Here is a 25,390-nt window from a genome sequence, read left to right as displayed (position 1 = left end):
CAAATTTTCTATTGAAAAAAAATGGCGTGAATGTTTAAATGAATATAAAAATATAAGATGGACCGTCGTCTATAGTTTGTAGTGGCTTTGAAGCTACAACTGTGTGCAATAGATGGCGCTTTTTGATTTTAGATCGCGCTATCGAAATGTTTTTTGGAGAAGTACTTATGACTGACGCGATCCTATCTCGTCGCTACAAGCCGGCTCGGTCGACAGGTATCTACGGATACTGTAGGCCGAGGATACTAACCTAACCATCTTCTAGGGCCTCTTTCGCGGGGTTACGGGTCGATTTGCGAATCAGGAAAAATTGAAACCCCGCACTATGATCCATTCTTTAAGACGAAACATTGGCATTGCCTAACTGACTGTAGAATAACTTTTTTTGGTAAGGTTATTAACTGAAACATTTACATATTTATTAAAGCCGAATTAGTTTTGTATTTATATAATAACATCCTCTGTGAGCATATTTATTGTCTTGGTATCATAACTCGGTAGAAAATATCGAGCTTAATTGTGGACTTAGCAAGTATTTCTACGGATATTAATAATGCCACAACTGAGGTAATTTAATAAAAATAAATAAGTAATTTTGAAGTTGTCCCAGTGTGTCAAACCGCAAGTGCGGATGACGAAAACCACGAAGAACTAAAAAGCCATTTAAATACACCTTATCCGTGTTCCACTTGTGTAAATAACATACCGTCCATTATATTCCAGTGCTACTAATATAAGGAACAAGGTTTTTATTTTAAATAAGATTTTTTTTTATTTAATCACATAAAAACAAAAGATAGAACTATTCCTATATGTTTTCATTATTAAATACAACAAACAAATAAGTAAAATAACAAAACCGTAATCGCAATGTCAAACAACAGTTATTGATTTTAGCACATTCAGTTGTTTGAGACGGGGTCGGTGACGCGGGGTTTGGAGGGGAGGGGCTCGGATGGGGGCTCGGAATGGGAGCCGGGCGTTGATGGGGAGGCAGTAAAACGGCAACCTCCACACGTGAATATTTGATGGCTGTATCTTGCTTTGCCTACACTATACTGACACGGCAACCCTTATCGCACGAGCTTGTTTATCAGTTCGGACATATGAATAATTTTAGTAGCATTTGAATTAATAAAAGATAGATGAATTGAAGCTAAACAGAACTTTATTACTCCTGAACCGTTTTTATTAATATTTTATTTATGCTTTGTTGCTTTATAAGTTTTTATTTTGTTGAATGTAATTTTTTCTATATAGAGTAGTGATTAATATATTTTAATTATTAGCAAAATTCATTTAAAAAATATACCTAATAAAATATTATCTATGTTATTTTGGCAATGGTCTGAAATCATCGGAAACTGTGAAACAACAATGTTGGCGCCATCCCAAAGTAGATAACCTGACACCTGCTTCTTGATTGCGAGTATAATTTATTGAACACATTTAAATGTCATTACTGCATTAAATGGAATCTCTTATTTTTATATCGCTCGTCAAAAAAAATGCTGGTCGCTATGTTGTCAGGTTGAAGTTCAAACAATGGAAGTCCCTTTTACAGCCCTCTGGAGATAGCTGTGATGATGGCAGGATACTTTATATTTCATCAAGGCTTTTATCATAATTTTGCTTTACGCAATTTATTTTTTGATAGCAAACATCTATTGTGCGCCAAATTATCCATTGCCGTCCTATGTCGAGATACTGTTTGCTGAATGTTCAGCGCTTCGCTTTTGTTTTTAAGTTATATCACTGCATCTAACATAACTATTAGAAGTATTTCTCTTTACCAAAATTAGGTGTTTAAAGTATGAGCGTATTTTTTTGGCGAAAAAGTTTTACTTTTACCTATGACGTTTCATGAGTAAACACTTTTTCTTTTTTTTATCGTTGTATGAATTAATATCATAATTTTTAACATATTATTTTAAAATCTTTTCAATACAGTCAAATATTTTTCTATGTACGATTATTTTAATATACGTATTTCCTTACATAAATATACACAGATAAAAACACACACATTTTAAACATACCATGTTATGGGTGTGTATTGCTTAATAATATAAAGTTACCCTCAAAATCTATAATATTTTTTCTGCCAAGTTAGAATTCTGTCTGACGTTCTATTAAAACATTATTCTTAAAGTACCAACGGAATCTTACAAAGCGGACCGGTCATTTTATGCACCCCATGATAAGGGTGTCAATACAAGGGTTTCATTGAGCAGAATAAGAAAACAAAGAAAAAATAATGAGCTACTATAAATTGTGGAAACATTAAATATTTTCACAAAAAGACCGAATACTGAGTAAAGAAACAATTTTTTATTTTGTATGAAAAATTATTTTTCTTAGTCAAAATTGTACTTATCTTTTATTTCAAGATATATAATTATAACATGTCCTTAAATATACAACACTTGCTACATTCTCATCTATTCCAATGAAACTAAATTAGAATGTATACTATTCTATAGGTATAGTCAAGAGTATTATGAAATTTATATAAATGCGAATACAGGAACCCATTAATTCATTGCATTCATAGCTCCAGCATCAGCGTATCTCAATTAATAACGGTATTAGATGTTCTCATCCCACAGAGACACATTCAGACATGCCTCTCAATGGTCTAAACTCTAAACCTAAATTGCCGATGACATCCTTAATCCTATTACAGCGAAGCTAACAGCACTAATTCTAATAGAAATATTATGTATCCACTTTGATTAGGTACTTGTACTATTGATTTGAGATGATCAGTGTCGGGAAGTACAAGTTATAAATAGATTACATCAATTATGTAAGGGAACAGAAAAAAGTTTGCATGTATACGAACTCTTTACTTAATTAACAATCACTGGATCAGTCTTAACTCATCTAACCGCCGTTCGATGGCGAGAGACTTGGATGTATTGAAGACAAAATTTATTTGTGATTACGTTAACTTACATTGATATGTTTGTATAATTTTCTCACATACAAATAGTATTTAATGATATAATTTTATAAAATGTCAAACGTTACAGTTATCGTGTGTCATGTAACTTTTGTTTGAACGTTAAGTGCTGAAATTTGTCCAACAAATAAAAACATTAAAATTGGCAAAATATTCCAAAATTCCAGTGAAAATGAAGCCTTAGTTAAAAAAAAATATGCTGAAACTTAACTGGTTTTAAAATATATAATCTATATCCGTTATACCATTTATACACTTAACAGGAAATAATTAACGCTTTTCCCAAACCTATGGAATTATCTAGAATAATTTGAGTATCAAAAAAGCAAACGTTAAAAAGCGAAAGCTAATAAAATAATCGACTTGTAACCTGCACCCGAAGTATTTTTCATTTATTGATTTCACAAATTTTTAAATACCTACCTGTGTTATGATTTATAAATAAATTATTTCATATCAATGTTCATGTTTAAAAACTTCTTAATGTTACTTCTTCATGTTTAAAAACTTCTTTAGTTATGTGATAGTGGCTTTCATGTCGAATGAAAATGTTTTTTATTTGTATGTATGTTTTTTTGTATGTTTTTATAACATTTTATTTTCGTCGGAATTGGCTGAGAAATAATTAAATTTATATTAAGTTGACATCTCTCATGTTATGTTATGTTAGTAACAGCAGAGGTAGTCTTCATCGCTAACCTTTATACGGTCCTTTAAAAGTTTTTCATTCAAAAATTTTCTAACATTATATTATTGACGTAGATTATTGAACGGGATACGTGAAACGCTTCGTATGTAGTGAAGATGCAAACTCGTGCTGAACATATTATTCGGTTTTAAGGTTGTGTGGACCTTGAACAAGCGCCATGTATCCCATTGACACAGACTTCTCTTTCAATATTCAAGATAACGTCTCTTGTACCAAATGCCTGCTTTATATGCGAGTCTCTTGTACTCAGCGTTTAATAATTTATTCTCTATGAGGATATGAGATTTTCTAAAAACGTAACACCTTTACAGCCAACACAACAGTTTGACTTTTTTATATATATATATTTTTAAATCATTAACTTTATCATACATTTTTTTCTTAAAATTTACTTCTCTATAGACATGAATAGTAATTTCTTGTTTATATACACTAAATACAGCCGAAAATACTTAATATGTTAGAAATAAATTTGCCTGTATTTATTTGAAATTTATTCGATATTTTTCGAAAGTATAAATAAAAAAAAAAAAGTTAAATAAAATGTTACTTTAAAAGATCTATCTGTTGATATTATATAATTTTCTTTTTAATAAGAATATTTTAATATTTATTTAATGTTTTATCATAATTTTATAATCAACTATCTCAATAGTTTAGTACATTTTACCAAAACATACACACATTTATAATTATAACGCATCTAACAATAATAGAACATTTAAAAACATTGTGAAACGTACGACGACATTTTATTCAACAATAATTTATCTGCATCCTTGTGTTTCAGTTACACAGAATAAAAATATAAGTAGCATAATATGGTTTTGCGTCAAATAGTTTGAAAAGTCTGTAATATAATATTTATGTATACATATGTAGTGTTTTATTCAGCTTTACGTAATATTTCAGTTGCATCGAACATTTTTAGTGCATTATGATGTCAAAAATTTTATCACTGTCGTAAAAAAATTACAGTTCTCAGAGACAGACTTCCAGTTTCATTATTATAGCTATTGTTAGTTCTGTAGTCGTGTGCAGTAACTATATTACAAATCTATACATTACACAACAACTATGCAACCATTTCCAATATAAAAATGTTTACCTATTCTTTTACTATTGTAAAGCAAAAACATATCATATCAATAAAATATAAATACTTGCCGTAATAAAAAATCTTTAAGAATATTCGATATATATTTTTTTTATTAATCAGTAGATTCTAAGTTTTTGGAATTATATTTGTTAAACACATATTTTTAATCTGTCACTATTCTATCTTTTCAGCCGAAGGTTAAATATTAATTCGTATCTCATCAGAAATACTGTTGTATTCAAATTTCGAATGCTCTTTTATATTTTCGTGTTAAACAATCTCAATTGTAAGATGAAATGGAATCCATTATTATGTAAATCTATTTTACATGGACGAGACAAAGAAAATCAAATGTTGAAGTGGGTTCGGTTAGATTTTTGATCTTCATTCTAAAATGCACCTAATATTTCACATCTTAAAATTTTTTTTTGAATAATAATTTTATATCATTGTCTAATGGATACTATTGTCGGTTACATTTAATCATTGTACGTTAAACACGAAACTGAATAATTTGAGAAATATACATCCATGAATGTTTCAAATTAACAATTAAAATGAATGCACTAGATAATACTATATCCTAATGCTATATTAAAATTTGCTATCGTATTGTCTTGAACGAATAAAACGTAACTTGACCGTACAGGTATAAAAATAGTAAGGGCAAAGTGCAGAGTGAGTATGTTGAAATTATAATGACACAATATTCAAATGTATATTAATGTATTTCCATAATAACATAACACTGTGTGGGTAATAACGTCGTTCATGGACGTTGTAAATACTAACAGATAAGTTAAAAAAATTCATATAATATATAAATATATAAAACCTCCACGCAGAATAAACCGTGGGGATTAAAATTGTAAACCTCCTTGATACGTTTAAAATAATTATTTCAATTTGGAACAATATTACCACCTCTTCCACGTACAATTACCCAACACTCCCGGGTATATTAAACACGGGATTAAACAGAATTATATGATAATTAGCCATTCCTAGAAACTAGATTTCTAATATCAGAACCAAAACCAACTGGATTGTTCTATGGAGAATATGCTGTTAAACTCATTCGCGTTTGTATATAAGCATAATATAATTAACATTTAATTAATTAATTTGATTAGTTATAATTACACAATATGAAACATCGTCTGTATGTAACGTGGAGCGAAATGTATTTATATAAGGTCAGAGGTGAAATAATGTCGGTGTTTTAATGAATAATATCACTGTTTGTTTTGTAAAATGTTACATATCAAACAACATTTGAATGTAATTCGGAATAAATAATCGCATTAGTTTTTTATTGTCTTATTTTAATTTAATATCCCTTTCTTGCACATTTCGATATTGTATCTTTTTAAACTTTTTTACAATCAAGAAAACATATATAAATCGTTATTTAGAATCACTTAAAAAAAAAATAAACACAAACAAACGAATATTATCATCAATGAGTCGGGTTGTAATTCGTTTGGCGGTTAAACGACAAACAGGTTTTCTTAAGATAAAATCTTTAACGCTCTTAATGGGAACAGAAATATATTAAAGTTAAATATAACAAAAGTATTACAAGGAATAACATATAACAAAGCTATATTTACGTAATTTTGTCATAAAACATTATACATGTATTGTAACAAAAGGATAATGAAGTTTGACATTTGACGTATTTCAAACCGTTTAAAAGTACTTATGTCATTTTCAAAACAGTCGATACTCTGCTTATGTAAATATATTATTTAAACGGCCCTCGTTATTAAAACAGTTGGTCATTTTTGTATAATTTATTGTTCATTTATCGGCCACGTTTCTTCGACGACAAACGCCTTGACCCGATTGCGTCTTACGTAAATCAAATAATTATGTTAATATTATACCTACGCGTTAACAGATGAATGAACCCACTATCCATCCTTCCGTATTGTTAGAATGTTAATATATCCACTATTATTATAATGAGACATTGGCACTTAATATTAATTTTGAAATTAATATTTATAATACGATACAACGTAGTTTGATTGTATATTTTGGCTGAAAGTTGTAGACACAAATATAACACGACCAAAGAGTTCAGACTGCGTGTAGTTTTTGGATTTAGAATCTCGAGACAGGCATAATGAAATTGTTCTTTCTTTCTTTTTATGAAGAAAAAAGTCTGTGTTTCATGGTTTTATTGTTGTTATGTAAGTTTCAAGAACAGTTTTCAGCGCCGTTATTTACCGATGTGTGTTTTAATGCGAATAGTCAAGTAGACCTTACTTTTATATTAAGATTCGTCGTTTTTAACTCTGTAATTTATTTTATAAATGTAGTATCACTGAATGAATGCAACGGACGCCTACGTATTAGAGACTATTCCGACATCCCACTGTTTACACATTACAGTACCAGTTATATTGACATTGAACGAAAGATATTTATTTCAAATGGTTCCACTCTAGAAGCATTTTGATAGTTTAAATGCAGAAAGAGATTTTAAACTCCGATATGGATGCACGAAAACTACTGAATTAAAATTATATTCATTCGTAAATGGATAAATTAATGACCTCGATGTTCGATAATAACGAGAACAAATAGACACTTCATTTCAGATTACAGTTGAAATGTATTAAAATATTAATAGTATCGAAAGTTTCGTTTGTGAATCGTATGAAATTATTTATTTGATATAAAAATGATGTGGTCGTAAGTTGATGAATTAAATATATTTAGACATACGAGAATCCGAGGCTCGAGGCTTTGTATAAAACAAAAAAAAAAGTAGTTTGAATTCATGGTATTTTCATTGTGATGCTTGCACATAACTTGACACGATTCAGTGGAATCTCGAGAGCTGTTGTTATCTCTATATTTTCCAAGTTATAATATTAGCTCTAGATATATATGTATATATATTTATTTATAAATATATTAATTAACGGGTATAAAGATACGTATACTCGCACATCAGCCGTCAGACCGGTTAGGTCGTTGACTCCGTTAGAACCTAGTTTCCCGTTCCGAAGCCTCTAGGTAACCAAATACACGGAGTTTTAAAGCGTTAACGATGTTTTGGACCCTCGGATTTTGGTTAAAATTTTCCCTAGCTTAATGCAATAATTAATAATGAAATTACAAAGCAATTTTATAGTATGAGTCTCGACTAACAGCATAAGTTATTCAGATAAAAGTTAAAATAGTATGATGTACTTTTAATGAAAAATAAATAGCGGATTCTGAATGTGTCATTAGGGCGCGTTTCTCAAGCAGTGTTTTGGTTCTAGTGAGAAACTCAAAGAATCACGAGAAAAAAGTTTTTTTTTTTTTTTTAATTATATAGACATATAAAACCTCTATAAAGGACGTACAAATATGTAAAAAATATAAATTGCACAAATGTTATCGGTATATTTGTTCCGGAATACATATAAACGGCTAAGCGGATTTTAGGAAAACTCTACTGTCGGATAGATGGTGTTGTGAGAAAAACTTGCACGTATCTCATTCAACCAGTCACTCCGTGTAGCCTTCATCATAACTTCTTAATTTTTATTCAAAAACCAATCAAAACCTTAATTATTTTCTTCTGCTTCCTGTATGTGTTTTTTTTTTGTATAGGTACAACAATAAAAGTGTCGCTTCTGATTTATGACAAACATTCGAGCGTATTTTTTTGTAATTTATTCAACTAACGACATCCTGCTGGCTGTAAATAATCTAATTTGCGTGGGTTCACGCATGCACTGCGCCTTATCACTAACCTATATTTCTGTATTTTTCCATTATACACTTGGTATATCGAGTTTGTTTATTTGCGGGCATTATTGTGTTATTTTTCATAAAACACTCATTCCTTGTAGTGTTTTTGTTATAACAAAGTTTATTTCCATAAAAATAGAAAGGTTATAGAAATGAAAGAAATATTCATGAAAAAAAAACGCTTTTGACGTATTTTAACTAAGACTAGTTTTTCTCTGTGACTTCGGCCGAGGGCACTTTGGAATTGGGAACAGTGAGAAATATATAGGGTGTTAAAAGAATAGATATGATGACGAACCGACAGCGGCATCTATAGTACGCGATATTACTGTTGTACTTTGATCATACTGTAGTTACATTGATTTTCGGGATAAAATATATCCTATATCACATTCTGATATATAAGCTGTATGCAGTGCATATACAAAAACATACATACATCCACACAAACCTTCACATAATGTTAATATTCGCAGGATATAGTTTGTTACTCGGAAGTTAATGTTCCAGTGACTATTGACGATATTATTATTTTTAAGCATGGTAATTTTTGAATGAATCTCATCCATTTATATCGTCGTTGCACATTTTATCCGAGTTATGTCTCTAAGTTAGCGATGTCAGTGTTTGCGCACGCGGAGTGCAGGCTCGTTCTAATGTAACCCCATATTTTATTCAACACCTGTTCTATATGAACTTTTTATTGCCGCAGCGCCAACTGCACGTGAAAAATCCTGTATTTTTCATAATTCATAGGCGCATTAAACGAAATAAAGTTTACAAAAATCGCTGGATAAACTAAATGTGTTCATGAAATGTATAGTATCTTGTGAATATAAAGATGAAAATGTACAATTATTGAAGTCAAATACAATTACGGTGTGTACTAATAAGGTTAACAACTAAAATGATTAAATTGTCTTTACAGTCTAGGATTTAAAAAGGTAAAAGTTTAATTTTTATCTTTTATCCCAAAAAACTCAAAGATAATATCGACAAATATATATATTTTATTAAGAATTAATTGACAAAGAATAAATTCACATAATCATTTATAACTAATAATATAGGAATTAAAAAAAAATCTTATGTAAGTCATTTAATCATATAAGTCAGTCATTTAATAACGACATATTTACTGTGAACATTCCTAAATAAAAACGTTCCTCCCTAGCCGCCTTTTCGTTCTGTACCATTTCCATTATCCGTCTAGTTGGTAGCTTTGAGCCGTCTGCTTGTGGACTGAAAGAGGCTGTTTACAGTCCAACGAACGGTCGTAACTGGCTCACTCTTCTTATCACATTATCCGCTCTCAATGTAATGTAAACACGGTTTCCCTACGACTCCGTCGGGCTTCGCTAGTCAAAGGCTAACGGGACTAGCCGCAGCTGAACTGACAGAGCCTGATTCGCGTGAAATGCAGTGCAGTTTTTATTCCAAAGATTCCTTTATTTTATAGACTCCTTATATGCACTCGGGCAGCGATGAAACGGACGGATTACAAGTTTTTTATCACGCCGTTAATGGAACTCAAAAATCTATTTGATATGACCATGTTTTTAATTTATAATGTAATATAAATTTAAAATTACATAGACAAATACTGATATATACATAATTATTTAGGTTTTTATATTTATAGGTCTAGCAACCATAATTTAAATTTCAATCGGATTGTATTCTAAGGAGACGCGTCACTCTCAAACCGCAGCCCTATATCTCACAATAACAGTTCAAGTGAACCTCTCCGTCTTCCACCTGTCCTTAATATATACAACCTATGTATATTTAAGTCCGCCATTACGTGGCTCTAGTGACATCTACATTCCTTGCCCGGAGCCGAGGCTCATTGCGACGTAATGTCAGATAAAGCACTCAGCCAGAGAACCAATCTCTTTTACGGCTTAATCAGAATTTACCCTATCTATACGCTATACGATGGCAATTTTACGCTTTGTTCGTTGCGGGTTGCTGACCCCCTGATAGCTCGCTCCATATCTAAATCTGTGCTATATATCGATTGGCGATTTAACTATTAAGAACCTTACGAGCCATCGGCTAACTAAGTTATGCTCAGGTAGTTTAAGTTGTGCCATACTTCCGTAATCACGTTATTGGACTGAGTGATTGCGTTGTATGGAATACAAATCAGATTAATATAGGGATTCTGCACAGTATCATTTCCCGTTCTCGGGACTTCATTATATTTTCTCTCTATATAATTGCCTGACGTCTAACTAATCAAGGCTAATCTATTATCTTAGAAGCTTCCAGGAAGCGGGTCTGCTTACATTGATATCCGCAAAAAGTGTTAGAGGAAATCTTAGAGAATATTTTATGTGATTGAATCGTTCGTGTTATACAAATTAGAATAATATTCAAATGGAATATAAGAATGTTTGAAGATGAGACTGTAATCCGTCGAGAGCCCCGGCTGGTTCCCTATGCGGTAGTTTTTCCAGAGATCTTTCTTTTATGATCTCAATTCATTAGTGATTTATTGAACAGCCGAGGTTCGCGCACTAGCGATTTCTCGTTTTCATCTTTCTTCATTTTATATTATATTTCAGATGTCTGTTATAATATTTTTTATTATAAAATAATTAATATCTGAGAATGTATATTTTCAAATGTTCTTTATGGTATTTAAATTTTTTATTATAATAAAGTTTATATATTATAGAACTTCTATACAAAAGCCCTTTTCAATTCATATGATGTTAGATAGACATGTTTAAATTAACCAACAAAATATTCTTTTCTTTCGGGGTGGTTGATAAAGAGCGCTCTTTTTCACCCAATCGACAATGTTTTTGACATTCCAATTTCCTCAAGAATCGTGTATGATATCGAAAAAATTAATTTTCTATTAAAAGTAGATAAAACGTAACTGTCCACAAACAACGGAACCGATCAAGTTTGAGTCAATATCCTCATAAGCATACTGGTATCAAAAAAATATGCAAAATTAATTACTAACAAATTTATTTATTTTGGATGTTTTATTAATATAAATTATATCCAGTTCAGTTTTTTAATGAAATTTTATTAATATAATTAATATAAACATTTCTGCACGTACAAGTTCAATAAGGTCTAATTCAAAAACCTTTTCATAAATAATAGCATACGAGACACTATTAAATATTATAAAATATTTATCAACTCGATCCATTAGAGTAATGCGTGTTACATTTAATTTTATTAAAACCGTTTGATCCACTATTGACTATACAATTAAACCCGACGACCTATTTCTATATTGAACTATGAATACATTTTCTTATTAAAAATCCAGCCTTTCAAGCCATCGGGAAGAATAGGGACGTGACGTAACCATGGGTCATTTATCATTTAAAAAGATTTTATATCACATTGTCGAATGACATTTCGTCATTAATAATTTGTAATTGTAATATTCATGTTTGTAACCAGTAGGTAATAACTGGGCATGAGAATGTTATGTAACTGTGGTGTTGCGTGTTCAACAAAAAATAAGCTTTCTAACCTCGTCCTCTTTTTTCGGTAATGGCAACTAATTTTGACGTTTAATATTAACACAACGCAACTTGGAGATTTTTTTTTTAAATTTTACTTTTTTAATATTATAATTGAAATTTATATCTGTTTTAAGAATATACTTATATAACGAAGCATGTCACTTGGCCTCATATAAAAATCTATATGTCGTATTGAAAACTTACGGATAATATAACTCTAGTGTTGTATAATTAATTTATGAAAATATATTTAATATAAGAACAATAAAAAACCGTATAAAATAATTTATTCGCCGAAATTGAGCAATAAATTACGAACGTATTTTTTTATGTAAAAGGGCAATGATCTCCACGAATTGGTTATAAATTTAAACAGAATGTATTTTTATTTAATAAACGGAACCACATCAATAAAATAAATGTTTAATTTAAAAATAGAATTCACTTTTTATTAAATTGCTACAGTACTTGCATTTATTTCGCCACATATTTATTTCTGTTGTATTAAAAATACAACGGAGGTTGAAAATTTAAAAATTAAATTGTAGAATCATTTTCCATTTCGACGTAAGGATTTGTTCGTTTTACAGTAAACGAGTTCGCTGGAAACTGAGATGGAAGTGTCCACAATCATTGAAACATTCTAATCATTTATAAGATCTTATGAAGATCACACGTAAAGCATATTTTAGAACTTATCTCTATATTAGATACAGGGAGAGACGTGATGAAAGCATCGCGTTAGACCATCCGCGAGCACGACCGCTGCGAAGTAATTGTGACGTCATTTTTAATCTAATCCGATTTACTTCAATTAGAAAGTAGAATTGTTATTTAATCGTATTATTATTGATATTCCTTTACGTCATTTATTTCTTATATCCTGTACAAATTCTACGATTACATGTATTCTAGCTGACAGTGTAATGTTGAGTCTTAACTTGGGCCGTATTCAAGACGTTTCATAGTATTTCTTTATGTTTTTATTAAAGTACATATAGTTTTATGTAACAAAATTCTTCATATTACATGACATTCAAATAAATTCTGTGAAAAATTTATAAGAGAATGTCTTGCTTAATATTTGCCTTTTAACGGAATTTCATACAGATTATGGTTTTTTTAAACCTTAACTATACACTAAGTGAATATATCACTTGTCTCAATGTAGATTCGTTACAAAAATAAATATATGTATTTTTTATTAGTGTAATATATAATCAATAGGATAAATAAATTATAAATAAAAATATAATAAATAAGAACGGTCAAGAGTCAAGACTACTTAGAAAATATAATAAGAATCGCTAAACAGAAAGTAAATGTCTGCATAAAAAAAAATATATAATTTAATTTATTATATTAAGTAATTTTACTCTATATATTGTTTTTACAATATATCGATATCCGGGGTTGATGTTTATGTTTGGCGTGTAATGAATTGTTGAACTTCCCTCTCACGCTTGGGCGTTGTAGTGCGTGGGCTACCTTAAATGTTGAGGTTGCGTTCCGTAAGCGCATTACAAACGATGACCTACTAAATATATTGGCTCAAATCTAAATACAAAGGTTAAAATCTACAAGCATTTCAAATATATTATTCATATATACATGTCTATATACAAATATAATTTAAGTAATATATTATTAATATTTCAAATGAAAATTACAATTTGTACAGTTAAATAGACCTCACAACTAAAATTTTGCTGAAATAGTCCTATTATATTTGTCTAGTGCTAATAATTGGAGATAACTTACTGGTTTAATTTAAAATTAGCTGTGACTATCGCTAGGACCACATTTAAGAAAAAAACCTCGCCGAGCCTTTTATTACTACTACTACTACTACTACTTGAGGTCCTCTGCTGGACATAGGCCTTCCTCATCGACTTCCAAGCGGTTCGGTCGGAATCGGCTTGCATTAAAATCTAAAGAATTAGATAATGTTTTGGTTTTCCTTGTAGCCAATATTAGTCGGAACTAGTCTGGTTCCAGTTTACATTTTCTGTATCTGCGATTCATTACGTTACATCTTGACGGTAGCAACGTTAAATCAATTGTCCAATATATGTGTCGGAAACTGAAAAATAGTTGTTATGCTTTCATTAACAAATGATCTGAATATATATTTAACTCAAGTTTCGAAAGAGATGCTTGTTGTGTCTGTGGCATCGTAGTTCTCAAAGGATCGACCGATTTTGATGCGATTTCTGTAGTGAAAGCCAGTTTCAGTTTCAGTAAGGGTATAAGGTCATTTCCCCAATGAGATTACTCGATTACGTACTTCACTATTGCCAGTATAAAGGTTAAATGACAATTAATGAGGCCGGCTTTTTTTTTATATTTAACAAAATGCAGTTATTATTAAAAATTAAATAATAAGTTGCATCCTTCAATGTACATAGTTTGCTAGTATTCTTCTCGCGAGGCAGACACGCTTGCATTCATTTTATAGTTTTATTAACAAAGTTTGCAACTTGTTTTATCTGTTAGAAAACTTGTGTTACTATTATATAAATGTTTATTTGATACATGCCATCGTTTTGAATAATAAAAAATTATAATTACAATAAGCACAATGTAAATAATATTGGAACTGGTCGTTTTTATGAAGAAATTCACTATATCGAACATAATTTATAGTTGAAAATCCTCAATAAATTCTTATATAGTTAAAATGGAGGTTAAATAATATTCGCGAACTGAAGCCCTTTCAACAAAAGCGCTATTGTGATTCGAGCAATACTTATTGGCTAAAGGAAATGTTCTGCAAAGCTTTGCAGTTTTGCATTCATAATATCATTGTTATTTCCTGATGGAAAATATTTTAATATTTATACTATAGACGTTTATGCTATGGCTTCTAGCTCTGCTTGTTTGAACAGCGCTATCTGGTTGACAGACAAATAATATTTATGACTTTCTTAATATACATTATTAATATTCAATACAAATTAATTTTAATAGTTATCGAACATTAAGTGACGTAAATTTTTAAATTGTTCGACAATATTTACATAGTTTTTATAAATAAATTTCTTCATAACAAATTTTTAGGGTACATAAAAATTACCCTAGTGATAGGGAAAGTCGCGAATAAAAATTATGTAAAATATAGTTTTATTAATTAAAATATATGGCGGTAGAAGATAATTACAATGTTACCATGCATGATTATCGATAGAGTTAATAAAGTCAAACCTCATTTACATTTTCAGTTAAACTGTTTAGTTATATTAAAGAAGTCAAAACGATTACCTGGAATTATCTTTTTGGTGAGTTATTAATCTTAGTTTTTTTTTTATTTCTATTGGATATTTTTTAACTGTCAACTCGCTCGTTGGTGGGTCGAAATAAAGACGTAGGAGGTGAACGCACTACCCCACTAACTACTAAGAGACTATTCATTCTAGTGATGAAGGCATATTTGGAAGGAAACACAGATGCAGGTAAACTATTCCAATACTATGCTGTGCTCACGAGGAAGGAGGAAGCGTATCACTTTGTCCGGATGCGAGCAAGGTCTTCAACGATAATATTAAGATTCGCCATGAGTCTGGTCGTCCGATGGTAAAAAGGGGATGGAAGACTTAAATTCTGTGATTCCCGTGCACACACCAAAGTGTTTTGTATAAGTCTGTGCTTAAAGTTGACCACATAGGATCGAGCTTAATTATTGTCACCAATAAAAATCTTTACATCTCTCCCTCGAGTTCAAAGCAGTGAGGCAACATTTGGAAGCGCCTGCCCATGTCACAGCAATATTGGAAACAAAACCGAGCCTGTGCTTAGTATGGATAAAGAAGTTATCTCAGCATGAAGTTCGGTTTGTACTTTTGCAAGTTCACTGAGTTTCTATTCGCAAACCGTCTGAAGTGGAAATTAAGACGCTTCATCATGGCCTTTCTTTCCAAATCTTTTTTCCCGGTTGCCCCAAGAGCTCTAATGATACCACTATACACTTGAGCTGTCGTCTGCGCAAGTTTTAACAATCAGTAATAGCTGATTATTAATGTGCAGCATAAAAAAAGTTGGTGAGAGGACGAACCATATAGAAATCCCTGCGTTCACTGTCATTGGCTTAGACGACATGTATTGCCAACTATTCGTAAAGCACGGTCCCTCAGAAAGTCAGAAATTCCGGCAATCAAACCAGGGATTACGCCTTACCCAGAAAGTTTACGAAAGAAGTTCTCCGGCCAAATCCTGGCGAAAGCTTTTGAGAAAACAAGTGTAACAGCGAGAGTTTTACCGTTATAATACTCCCCCAAAAATATACGGCGTGTGCCGGAACATCACCAGTCCACCGATTTAGGCGAATACCTCGTAATGTTCGTCAATGAGAAGATCATTGTCTTTTTGGTATGACATGAGGTGTTCGTGTAATGTACGTTCTATAATCTTGCAGAATATGCTGATAATTAAAGTAGGACGATAATGAGCAGCGCCTACACGAGGTACGATCATTGCAAGCTTTCATGATTTAGGCCCTATATCAGTATTTAAAGAGAGGGCTTCTTTTAATAACCACATTTGTTTAGGAATTTATCTAAATTGTGTACGATATTTAGTTTTAGACAACAGCGTTGTTATTCACTAGCTTTTTCAATGGTAATATAGCATTTTCCTTCAGTTAAAGTATGTCCGCTCCTATACCATGTCTATCCGCGAGGGAAATTATTATTTCCCATATAGATTCTGCTACCCCTTTTTTATGCTTATCGCAAGTATTTTCCCCAAAGTGTTCCTCTAGTGTACTCGATCAATTATTTTGAACACACATTCAATCTTATAGTCGCTGATATAATGTTTGAACAAAAATTAATTGAATATTATAAAAATAAATTAATTGAATCAATATATCTTATGGGATGGACATAACAAAAGCAAAGGAAACGACTGTATCACAACAAAGCTATCAAGTTTCTATAAAAAATCCAATGTAGACTGTACAGGTACCTTTGTTACCGTTTCCGCCATTTTGTTTGTTTGCTGCTACTTGTTCCGTGGGCTAATGAAAGTTCGTCACCAACACACGCGAGGTTTTAAAGTGGTAATTAATTGCTGAAAAAGTGTGGGTAATGGAGTTGCAGTATTAAATCTAGCATTGTAAATAACTTGAACATTATGTTAGCGATGTATACTTATTTTTATTATGTATTACTATTAAACTTTTATTAAATATATCTATTATTGCTAGAGAGTTATCACAAAAACATAAAAAGTCGAATATCTAAAACGAGTTTTATTTATGAACACTTATGTACTTTCTTTGTAAATTACGTTCAAAATACTTACCAGAAATTATTTAATTATATAAAATAAGATTAAGATCTAAGTAAAATATCTATCAATACATTAATCGAATGCTATCTTTGTATAAGATCAGAACGCAAACTATTCAGCGAGAACCTGATACCACAGTGTAATTGAAATGCTCCAACTTGGGGCAGTCTCGAGAGCTGCCATTGTTGGTAATATGGACGTGTATCCGATACATGCCGCATTAGCCGGGCAAACTTAATTGAAGATACTGTGAAGAACACAATGGTCTCTTGCTGGAGGTATTTATTGATTACATTGCATTACCGACATTTAAATGTAAGATGTTTTATAAGTGAACTATTATATATACTCGAAAGTATATAGACAAATTGATAAAGTTGAGATCTCTGATATATATATATATAAAGACTATAAATTAATTTAGTAATGATTGCATCGAGACGTATTTATTTGATACATTAGTTACAACTCGGATTACGGATATTTAAGTTTTCAGTAAACACTATTTCGAAGGATTCAAGTAATGTATGTAAGAGCTTAATTTAAAAATATTTTATTCACGATTCCGGTATGATTTAAGTTTATTTGTATAAATGATAACAAAACAAAAATAACACTGGCTTTACAGTAAATAATTGGTAATGACCTATTATTATCTGTGACGATAATTTGACAGCTGGTTATTGCACAAGCAAAGAGTGAAAAGTAAAATATTTAACAACATGCGTTTAAACACGGAACTACGGTGTGCGGAAACCAGTCAAGCGAGGTATAATGTTCAAAGGGATGTTAAACTTACGTTCGCAACTCATATAACATATGAAGCTTAATTCTATATATGTGTTTATACGTAATATAATTAATAGCTAGTTTGTATGTGGAAGATGCTATAGTGACCCTGAGATTTTGAAGGCCAGGAGTATTATACCCGTTTATCATATTTCGGATGATATTTGGTCGTGACAAGTGCTGTTGGCGCCGAACCGGCTCGCCCGGTTGTGCTCCGACCACTTCGCATCCGTCACTTGCAATTATGTAACCTACGAGTTCCAAACCAAATATAAACTCTGATTAAATATCAGGTCATTGTTTTAAGTTCAAACCTGTTTTTATATCGATTTATCAACTCGGTTCAGTTATTTCATTATAACCTCCTTTCGTGGAGATCGTTTTTTTTTTTTTTTTTTTTCTTTTGAAAGCGCAACGGTTTTAAAATATTCATTTCAGTTTATACCAACAGCTAACATTATTATTTGTCGTTAATTACTCCGATTAATATAAAATTGAATACTTGAATATAACACATAAACCTGGGTTACTATTATCATGTAATGACGTTGAAAAAACTGACCATAACAAAAAAAAATACCCAACTGAACCGTACAATAAATACGACTGAAAGTTTTACGCATAGAGTTTTTACTAACACATACCTGAAAGTGCGTATTATATTAGATACAGCCAGATCTCTTTGCTTTCACCGGTTCTTCTCATTAACGATGCGACACCACTCTTCTAAACACTTCAAGCCTACAAATGGCGTCTCTTGTTCCACGCATCTCGCCTCACGTTTTGTCAGCACATAGCCGTGATGGCAGTACAGGTTTTTACACACAGATGTCGTACATTAAATTACATACAGAATACAAATTCTATGTTTGTATTTGTTACGCTATCTTTACCTCTCCTTTTATGTTGTTTCAAAATATTAAAATCAAAAACAAACAAGCAACGCGAATCGAAAGTTTTGGTCGTATGACGTTCGTATTTCGAATATCAAATTCCACAAACAATTTTTGTGTAGAATAAAACTAAAATAAGTAAAATTAAAACGTATATTTCTGCACAAATTGCTTTCACGTGAGAAAGAAAAAACAATCGTATCTCTTTCTAGAGACGCGTCATAAATAAGTGAAACATTTAAAAATCGAACTGTTTTTTGTTTATAGATTTTAGGAATTTCACAATATATTTAAAAATAGAATACAAAAAGCAATATTAATTTATAAGAAAAGTTTTATAAAACGTTATAAGTGACAATGATGTAATAAAATTATATTATACCTATTATGAAACCTCATATTGAAACAAGGAACTAGTATGCCATACTTGTTATAGCGATACGTTTCTTCTAACGACCAAAATACACAATACATTTCACTTGCCAATTCCGTGTGAATATTATAACAGTCAATGGAACAAATGCTGGCTTTGTTAATGATTTCACTTTCACATAACGTAATTTAAAACTACAATTCATACTGTTTTTTTTAAATGTAATACAGTGTATTTAAATGTGAATGTTAATTTTGTAAACAAAATTGATAGAAGATTTATTAGATATTTTAACCTCATATGGCCAAAGTACAAGATACCTAAAAATGATTTAGAATCTTATTTTTTTTTTAATTTAGATAAAAACAAACAATTTTATTCTGGATTAAAATTTTTAACCCAGAACATTTTTTTTTACGAGCTACATAGCTATATGCATTCAATTAAATTATCTATTCTTATTTCTTAAATACAGGAGTCAAAAGAATATGTCATAAGGTATAACATTATTTTTCTGTAAACCAAAAACCATAGCCTTGTAAGCTAGATGGTTAAAAAAAAAATCTGTTAGAACAGATTAAAAAAAAGAAGAATTAAAATAGACAGTTAATTTTATATACTTGGGCACATCTAGGATTATAACGCGTTTTCCGTCCTTCTAACAATTTTATGTGATTTATTATTGAGTGCATGCTTAAAATTTTATTACGACTCCAAACAGATGACACGAGAAATGAAAATCTTACAAAAGACTTTGCGGATGACTTTATTCAATACTGAGCAACGTCCCATTTCTTTAAAATACTTTAATACTGCTATTTTGTTTTCAATTCTAAAAAAAAAAAACTAATGGTCAAATTTTTAATTAAAAATCAATGACTGGCTCACAACTCCACAAGCTATTTCAATGACGATTTAAAAATTATAAAAAAAAAACATGAAATTTTATGTAATTACTGACAAAAAAGAATTACTTCTAAATCTGAAACACTCATGACATGTGCTTTACAGATGACAAGCGCGCACGCGTGCGGTAAAGCCAGTTAACTCCGTTCAAAATATGCTTGGTCATAAATTAAGTTAATAATTTGAATAATTAATAAGCGATAACAGAATTTATCTGATAATTAATTGTATGTGTCAAATGTTTATCAAATCCTAAATTATATTTAATCTCACTTACCAGTTATTTGGGAGTTAACAGCGATTGTTAAAACCAGCTATGGGCCATATATGAGATAAAATACGACACTCAATTAAGTGTAATACAACGTAAAATGCGTTTAAATACAACAAATATTTTTTTATTAATTTACAAATAATATGTCAATATAATGGTATCTAAGACATTCGCGAGTATTCATTTTAACAAAACTAATATTTTTCGGATATACCTACTGTGATCACGAAACGTAAATTTGAAAATGTTAGTTATTTTTAGTTAAATAATATGATGCTTTAAATTCAATAAAACAAGCAATTTCTCAGGTAAAATAAATTATCGGACTAACATACGATAGTTTAGACATTTCATAATACGGTTTTTTTTTATCAATATTAAATACGATATTAAATTTTATCTGTTTCACATTTCGCAAAGTTATTCCAGAATCCATAGCAAAACGTAAATAAGGTTTCATCCATAGCAGAACGTAAATGTGCCGTGAGTCTAAGCGTTAAATGCTGCATATTAATAATATTTTAAGGCCTAGAACGTAGGTGTTACCGGAGAAACAAAAGACAATATTAAGACCAACACGTTTGGTCTAGTTTTACACGTTCTGCGAACAATAAAAATCTTTTTCATGTTTTTTTTTTTTCACTTGAGTCTGCTTTGGAAGAATGTTTTTGTCTATTTTATTTTCTTCGCCAATGAGTTACCGTGTTCGTATAAAAATAAATAGTTTATTATACCTGTAATGTTTGATTCTTAACTGTTTTAGGCTGATTTCTGCATGGCTATTTATTTAACTTCACGGTACTAATAACTCAATTTGATATTGTTTTTCCGAACATTCAGTCAAAAACAGCCACTTAGTCAATCACTTAAACATGTTGTAATTTTTTTTTTTAAATAATATTTTAATATAAATAACCCTTCACAAATAAAAATTTAAAGATACCAAGAGTTTTTTTCGTAATACTCACTAAATGGATGAAATAATCAAATCTGAATTCAACAATCTCTCCAGTAATGTCTTAAAAGCCAGTTTAAAAGCTTGTCCACGCCATTAAAAAAATTTACAAGTTTTTGTGGATCTTTTATTTGTTTACTATTTATGAATGACGGAACCGGAAGATTCTATGAATGGGTTCTACAAATATAGGGTTTATTCGGTTTCTGTCGTTAACACTGTAATCTTGTCGTTTCCTTTGGGAATGTTGCCTTATCTAAAATAAGCTTAGTTATTTTTGGGTAAAACCTGTTTACATTTTGAAGTGGCAACTTTTACTGAATTGGTTACTTCGATGCTTATGGTCTTAGACATGGGATTATCGTAAAATTCATGTCATGTATATCGGTATTTATATTATATACATATACTAAATTCAAATTTATAATACAGAACTGTAAATTTTATTATTACTACACCCTAGAATCTTTCTCCGGCCGCGGTCTAGTAAACGTTGAGTTTATTAGTTCATAAAATATTTAAATTATTTAAAAGGCTATCAGTATCCCTTAAACAAATGAACGCGTACAATCCCACACATTAAACATATTACAACATTCAATTACATTAAGTCTCATAACGTAATCTGATGTATAGTTTTTTTTCGTATCGCATTTTAATCATTTAAAGAGCGTCCTCGGCACTGTAACTATTGAAATATGCATGTGATGCAGTGAATCCGAGCAAACACTGTACAACTCCATTCGAAGATAAAGCATCGTATACGGTACACTGCAATAATAGGAGATCCACGCCTCGCCGCCCGCACTACGTGATACCTAGGATGTTGATATCATATGTAACGGCTAAGGTTAATTTATTCGACCTTCCTGCCCTGCTTTCTGTTATTTATATGCGGCATAAACAAAGATTATATAAGATCTGTTCGTGCGGACTGTGAATAAAATTATCTTATGAGGTAAAGCGGAAAATAGGAAATGTATCGCCATCTCACAGAAACTGAGTCTGTGTTTACAACCTCTGTTGTATTTAGTTAAGCAATTTTATGTAGCATTGATTTTAAAATAACCTTTAAATTTATAAACCTAAATAACATTAAATAATATTATTTCATCCATTCTAATTTTGCTTACACGAAAACGTCGACGAGGAATCAAAATCAAAACAATATGCTTAGACAAAAGTCTTTAAACTGATCCGCTGGAATAAAATTTAAACATCCGTTTAGACGATTTGAAAAGCAATCAATAAGAATCATAAAGTAAAACTGTCAACATTGCCAGTACGTATCCATTTTGATGATATTATCCGTTAAAATTTTTATTTTTAATTTTTTTTTTAAAAGAAGTAGAAAATATCACATCTGCAACTTAATAAGAAATGTCCTTGATAAAAATAGATCGTACCATTTAAATGATTGTATTATTTAGTTAGTAAAAAAAAAGGATTTTTATATACACGTAATAAGAGGATATATTTATATTCAATAATTTATGTCCATTCTAAGCTATGATTTAACTCAAATGCATTTAAAAATTTAACTCTACATATATCCTGTTATTTTCCAGATGTCACAAACACTCTAACCTCCTTTCCTTGAACATTTTTACTTCGATGCAGTCTAGACATGGGTTAAAAATATAAATAGGTATGTTTATAAAATTGGCAAAGAAGATCCGAAAATATATTTTATTATATTCTATACTAAATGTTTAACGGTATGATTTTGAAAATGTTAATAAAAAATCGAGAATGTTTAAACGTTAGTTGTGATGGTAAATACAACTAAGATATTAGTAATGCATTTCAGTTCAGAAACCAACCTTAAAATATTATTACCATAATTCCCTTGCATAGCCTCTATTATGCAGATTTGTACTTTATTTATTACGATTTAATGCAGCGTTGTAAATCTCCACAAAATTTACATATATACGTTCTAACAGTGTACGTCTACTAAATGGTCTTTGTATTATAAAATAAGAATTTATTCTTGAAATCAAATCTTTAGATAAATAAATCGTCAATAAATCAATAATCAGACAAAAGACTTTTTCTGTGAAGGCAACCCTAAGATCCTTTAGAAACGTCAAAGAACACCGAATGATTCAAAATAAATACATTTATTGTATAAGAAAACCATTCATAGGGCATTATTGATCTAACAATACGCGGACAAACCTGTGCGAGAGAACGGAAGAAATACAATGCATTCTGACTTTTCGTTTGCTGATATCACGTCAGTGCCGTCGTGAGAAATTTAGATGAATGCGGGATGAATTTGGAGCTTGAAGACAACGCAATCTATCTCACTTAATAAACGATTAAATTATTATGCATGTAACATAAATATAAGCATCTGCATTTTGAAATCTTTATATTTATATAAACACAATGATCATTAAAAAAACATTGAATCGAATGAATGCCCTTGATAAATGCATATATATTACAAGCATTCGTATATTTACCGCTATATAAGAAAATTCATTAAAATGCAGTGAATTACTGTCTGTGCACTGTCAGCTAGCTGCCTATTGTGTAATCTTATTCTTTTGCGTTTAATTTACCATTTCATTGAATTACTTACGACTTATTACACTTAACTCGATTTCACTCGCCGAACCATCAAAGTGTGACATAATGGAATAGAATTACAAATACTATGTCCGTGGGAAAATAAGCACAGACAGTGTACCGCAAATATTGTACATATATCTAAAGAAAAAATACATTATTCTTTGAGAAAGAGATTGTTGATGTACAGTACTTTAATCGACCTTATTTTTTAGACACGCAGCTTATATCTTGAGAATAAATTAACTCAAATATAAGAATAATCAGGAAGTCAGATTTAATAAGATGATCTTGTTGATTAAAAAGTCACGTCCTTGTTGGTATATAATATTTTTTCTTAGTTTAATGCTTTACATTTTAATATGTAAGTGATATTCTTAGGTATTATAGCGTTTCAGCTCAACCACATAGAAAATATTAAAGCACACTTGAAAATATGCCAATTATATAACACAATTATGCACTATTTAGCCAAAATATCCACTTACCTTATTTTGTAGAGCGTAGTCGATCAATCCCAATTCGTATATGGGTCCCGAGGTCCGCAGTAGTTAAAATTGCCGCATTCCACTACAGCCGGGCGCGAGACGCAGCCTCCCTATCTCAACCGGTTGTTTACCGGACGCGGTGTATCCACGTTTATTACGAATTCATCACTTAAACATATACTGAAACACTGCGACTACAGCGATGGAGTCAATAACATGGCTTCGCGATGTTTTTTATTGAGATCGTTCATTCACGTAGTACAAACAACACAAGACAGGTGAACGACGCGGCGACGCACACCGTACTACCGTTGGCGTTTAGTGAGCGCGAACACAGCGCCCTCCGTCGCCCGCCCGCGCAAGCGCCACACGTTCAACTCGCCACAACCGCTCGGAAAAGCGAACCCACAGTCTCATTTACACAGCCATTCGATATGAATTCACGAAGTAACAAGCGTCTACAAATTAATTGAATGTAAATAAACTCGTGAAAAACAAATATACTCTATAATTAGAAACAAGGTTAGTGTTAACGGAACCTATTTATAGGAATGTTTTTCATATAATACCTTTTTTATTCAGTTGGCCATTGTCACTGAAATACAAGAGGTTGATATGCCATAGGTCCATAAATACAGCTACAGGTTTGACCTACTTGGATCCACACAAATATTTGAGTGAGTCTGGGAGTGGCCCTGTGGCACCTTCGCTTCCTAAAACCGTCCTCCAGTTACAACATCTGATGTATTTGTACACTTAATATAATAATACTTACTTTATACTATATGTGTAGTTTTATGAATAAATGCAATAAAAA

The 25,390-nt window shown here is 30.9% G+C and overlaps 1 protein-coding gene across 5 annotated transcripts in view; it reads right to left on the bottom strand.

The window, feature by feature from the left end:
- The window catches only part of LOC116768737 (protein turtle), a 45,961-nt gene extending 21,041 nt beyond the window's left edge, over positions 1 to 24,920 (bottom strand). For 2 of the 5 annotated variants that reach the window (XR_009753042.1, XM_061523854.1), the window contains exon 1: positions 24,574 to 24,908. The gene's annotated coding sequence lies outside the window, so the exon portion shown is untranslated. Of the gene's footprint in view, positions 1 to 24,573 lie in introns of all 5 variants that reach the window. The other 3 variants (XM_061523843.1, XM_061523846.1, XM_061523851.1) reach the window with 2 other exon arrangements.
- Between the last annotated feature and the right edge of the window lie 470 nt (positions 24,921 to 25,390).

The sequence above is a fragment of the Danaus plexippus genome, chromosome 4 (genome assembly GCF_018135715.1).
Source record: "Danaus plexippus chromosome 4, MEX_DaPlex, whole genome shotgun sequence".
Classification (NCBI taxonomy): domain Eukaryota; kingdom Metazoa; phylum Arthropoda; class Insecta; order Lepidoptera; family Nymphalidae; genus Danaus; species Danaus plexippus.
This window is presented reverse-complemented; position numbering and strand designations above follow the sequence as displayed.